Consider the following 5,353-nt stretch of genomic DNA (forward strand, 5'->3'; position numbering starts at 1 on the left):
TTAGCAAAGTTGGGCTACAAAAGAAATAAGAAAAATAAAGAGTAGAGAGGCGATGAGCAATCTCGCCGTGAAGCGAGAGACCCAGCGAACAAAAGCAGAGAGAGATCCGCCATTGACGCCATCGAGGTTTAAATAGTGGAAATCCCTGATGACGTCACTCCACTTTCGAGGATCCGGAAGAATTCCCCCACTCATAACCCCACCTAAAGGCTAAGAAAAAAAAACATCACACCCGGAACAACTGCTCTATGAGCAGACCCACGTAACACCCTCACCCTTAAGTGAATAAATTGTAGAGGGAAGAAAAACAAACATCTTAATCAACAGACGGCACCCCGGTTGGGAAACACTGGTGTAGACGATCAACGGGTACGAAACTGAACCAATATAAACATCAAAATGTTGAAGAGCAAGGACAAGGGCGAGCGCCTCCTTCTCGATGGTGGAATAACCTCGTTGATATTTGTTAAATTTACGCGAAAAATAACAAACAGGATGCTCAACACCAGCCAAATCTAATTGTAGAAGGACAGCTCCTGCACCAGTGTCACTTGCATCAACAGCAAGAAGAAACGAAGTGGAAAAATCCGGGGCAGACAAAACAGGGGAATGAACCAGAAGTGCTTTAATTTTCTCAAAACTCACCTGACAGTCTTCAGACCATTTAAAAGCTACTTTTGGACTGAGAAGGTCAGTTAAGGATGAAGCAACAACCGAAAAATTTCTGCAGAAATTTCGATAATATCCCACCATACCCAAAAATCGGCGACGTTCCCGACGCGTAGTGGGCACAGTGGAAAAATCCGGGGCAGATAAAACAGGGGAATGAACCAGAAGTGCTTTAATTTTCTCAAAACTCACATGACAGTCTTCAGACCATTTAAATGGTACTTTTGGACTGAGAAGGTCAGTTAAGGGTGAAGCAACAACAGAAAAATTTCTGCAGAAATTTCGATAATATCCCACCATACCCAAAAATCGGCGAAGTTCCCGACGCGTAGTGGGCACGGGGAAACGAGTGATTGCCTCCACCTTGGACTCAACAGGACGAACTTGTCCACCACCAACAACTTTCCCTAGATAAGTCACTGTTGCTCGACCGAATTCGCATTTTGCCAAATTAACCGTGAGATTGGCACTAGACAAACGATCAAACAACGTCTCAAGTTGCAATAAATGTTCTGGCCAAGACGCGCTGTAAAGAACCAGGTCATCCAAATACGCCTCAACATTTTTCATGCCCTCAATGACATGATTTACCAGTCTCTGAAAAGTTGCCGGTGCGTTTCGAAGACCAAAAGCCATCACCGTATAAATCAGAAAATGATCAGGTGTAACAAACGCGGAAATCTCTTTCGCACGAGCCGTCAAAGGCACCTGCCAGTAACCTTTGAGCAGATCGATCTTGGTAACGAAAGCGGCGTTTCCAACAGGATCCACGCAGTCTTCCATACGAGGCAACGGATAACTGTCAGGTTTTGTAATAGCATTAACACATCTAAAATCAGTACAGAAACTAAACATGTTGTCTGACTTTTTAACCAGCAAACAGGGTGAACTCCAAGGACTAAAACTCGGCTCAGCAATGTTATTTTCGAGGATGAAGTTTACCTCTGTTTGCAGCTGAATTCGCTTCCCTGGACTTACCCTGTAAGCATGCTGTTTTATTGGCAAAGAATCACCAACATTAATATCATGCTTGACCAGTGAAGTACGCGAAGGAACATCCGAAAAAAGGTTACGATGAGTTTTAATGGCATTACTCACATCAGATTGTTCGGCAACAGACAAATGGGAAAGGTACGAGTCAAGGTTTTGGATTATTTCCGAGTTTTTCAATCTTCCCGCCACTAATTCAGCAGCAGGAAACTCAACATCCTCTTCTCCCTCAAATGTGCACGGAGGAACAACAGCGCTATCAGTAACAGTAGGATGCAATGGAAGGATCAATGATTCGGCACTGGACAGCGCTCGATGATCAGGTAATTCAGTACTGGACAGCACCTCCACGGTCAACGGAGCATCTGTAGGTGACACAATTAAAACAGCCGACTTCTGTACAGACACATCTGACGGTCTTTTGAAGTACGACTTAAGCATGTTAATATGACATAGTCGAGTTTTTTTTTCTGTCAAATGTAGTGATCACATAGTCAAGTTCACTCACCTTTTCTTTCACAAGATAAGGGCCATAATAGCGAGCCTGCAGTGCAGAACCCGGCACTGGCATCAGCACTAGCTCCTTATCACCTGGAGCAAAGCTACAAAGTTTAGCACGCTAATCAAAACGCGTTTTCATTCATTGCTGAGACACTTCCAAATTATCTTTGGCCAACTCACATGCACGATGCAACTTAGAACGGAACTCTGAAACATAGTCAAGAATGTTATTGGGACTCAGGTCACTAGACCAATGATCTTTGATCAGTTTCAACGGTCCGCGAACCGTGTGCCTGAAGACCAGCTCAGCCGGACTGAAACTCAGCGACTCCTGCACTACCTCCCTTGCTGCAAATAAAACCATAGGCACACCATCGTCCCAGTCTTTTTGAAACTCCAGACAAAACGCACGCAGCATTGATTTTAAAGTCTGGTGAAACCTTTCCAGTGCTCCCTGGCTTTCTGGGTGGTAACAACTGGAAGTGCAATGTTGGATATGCAGCTGATTCAAAGCCTGTTTAAACACACGTGACAAAATTTGTTCCTTGGTCTGATTGTACAGTGTGTGGAAGGCCAAACAATGAAAAGAATTTGATTAGTGACTTCACAATCACTGGTGCTGTAATTCTCCGCAGAGGAATTTCCTCTGGAAAACGCGTAGACGTGCACATTATGGTAAGCAAATATTGATTACCAGACTTCGTACGAGGTAAGGGACTGACACAATCAACTATTACACGCTCAAATGGTTCACCAATAGCTGGAATAGGATGTAATGGTGCTGGTGAAATATTCTGGTTCGACTTTCCAGTCACTTGGCACACATGACAACTTCTGCAATAGTTTGCTACATCACTCTTTAAGCCAGGCCAAAATAAATGTCGGAGTATGCGATCGTAGGTTTTATTAACTCCTAAATGGGCAAAAGGACTGTCATGCGCGAGATTCAAAATTTCAGGTCGATATAAAGAAGGAATTACTATCTGCTTGACGACTTGCCATTCATCATCAGCAGTTGCAGTTGTTGGTCTCCATTTCCTCATCAACACGCCACATTCAACAAAGTATCCTTGAGATACTTGTTCAAGTTCCTCAACAGGAACAACAACTTCAAAGAGGGATGACATTGTTACATCCTTCCTCTGTTCATCAATAAGCTGCTCGCGTGACAGAGACAACTTGTCAAATTCCACAAAATGTTCATTCCCTTTAACAGCAATGTCCAAACCATTATTAGAGTTTGAACACTTACCCTTAAAAGAATCTGAAGTAGAGAGAAATGTATCTTTCAAATCAAAGTCCCACTCTCCTTCTAACTTAAGACTCTCATCTTTCAGTCTCTGTGCCATAGCGCGAGTAACAACACACGAAGGAAATACCTCTGGGTATTTCCGATTCAGTTCATCAGAAGTAGAACAGAGAAAGGGAACATCAGTTACCTCAGGGCTGGCAAAAACTTTCCCTCCCGCTAAGTCATTCCCTAAAATAAATGTGACATCTCGAACGGGAAGACATGGTCGCACACCAACAACAACGCGACCAGCAACAAGGGAGGAATCAATTTCAATTTCGTGCAAAGGCACGTTCACAAAGCCCATCTCAAACCCCTGTACTAAAACGCTCGAGCCAATAGAGCTCTTATTAGACAAAGGTAATACTCCTTCCAGAATAAAACTCTGAGCAGCGCCAGTGTCACGGAGGATTTTAACTGGTTTTTGACAGTTAGAGCTACCTACCAAAGACACAAATCCATCCATAATGAACGGCACATACCCCTGTTCCTCACACATGTCAGCTTGCGAAGCTAACACCTCCAGTCCTTCCAACTGCGGAGAGGACATCAATAAACCTACTGGTTTTGGAACACTATTTTTCTTTTTCAACACATTACACTCTGCAATAATGTGTCCACGTTTCTTACAATAGAAACAAACCGGTGAAGACACGGACTTGGAACTCTCCACCGCTTTATCTGCTGACAAAGCAACCTCAAAATTATGCCTTGGAGACCGGCGACTACTGCTATTGGGCGATGATTTTTGAGTAAAACTAAACACATTCTTATGCGTAAGAACATATTAATCAGCCAAGGCAGCAGCAGCGGAACATTTAGGAACTTTCTGTTCGTTAATATAGGTTGCAACACGTTCAGGAAGACTTTTTCAGGAAGAGTTTTTAAATTCTTTCAAAAAGAATCAATTCGCGAAGTTCTTCAAACATTTTCACTTTCAAAGCAGCACACCAGCGATCAAACATTGATTCTTTTTCACGAACAAATTCAACGTAGGTCTCAACATCTGTTTTCCGATAATTGTGAAATTTTTGTCGGTAAGCCTCAGGAACCAACTCATACACCCTGAGAACAGCACTCTTTACCCGTTCATAATCCAGGGACTCCTCAACAGATAAAGACGAGTAAGCCTCCTGGGCCCTACCCACAAACACGCACTGCAGCAACATGGGCCAGAATGTTTTCGGCCATTTCAAATTAGCCACAACACGTTCAAACGGAGCAAAAAATTGATCCACCTCCTGCTCTCTAAAAGACGGAACAATTTTAATATTGCGACTCACGTCAAACTCCGAAGCATCTGTTGCGCCCTTTTCGCGAGCTTTCAGCTCCAGTTCCTTAAGCCGACAAGCTTGTTCCATCTCAAGCCTTTTCAAATCGAGTTCGTGTTTTTCACACTCTCTTCTTCTCTCTCTTTCACGCTCCCATTCCAAGAAACGATTTAATCCTTCAAACTATTCAAAATGGGACAAGCCCCCAAATATGTTACGGCCCAGAACCAAATTTGGCTCATTTAAATCCCAATAGGCCTGGACCGAACATATAATAAATCACAGACACTTGATATCAGAACAGCACAGATCACAAGTTGCACAATTAGAAAAATATTTAACAAACATAAACATATATATAGATATAACAGCAAGCAGGTAGGGCAGTTAAGGATACAAAAACCCTGACTACACCTGGCCACCTGGAGAGATCTTACCTAGCTCCCGTGAAAAACAAACAAACAGGTGAGTCTTGCGGGCCACTGCTTCCCTCGCTGAACTTACTAAATAACAAAACGTGACTAACAAAGAAAACAAATCCACTACCTGCTACTGAAAATAGACAAAGTAAAAAATGAACGTAAGAATGAACTAACCACAAAAAGTTAGCAAAGTTGGGCTACAAAAGAAA

Source organism: Sinocyclocheilus rhinocerous, unplaced genomic scaffold, assembly GCF_001515625.1.
Source record: "Sinocyclocheilus rhinocerous isolate Xijiao unplaced genomic scaffold, SAMN03320098_v1.1 scaffold1809, whole genome shotgun sequence".
NCBI lineage: Eukaryota > Metazoa > Chordata > Actinopteri > Cypriniformes > Cyprinidae > Sinocyclocheilus > Sinocyclocheilus rhinocerous.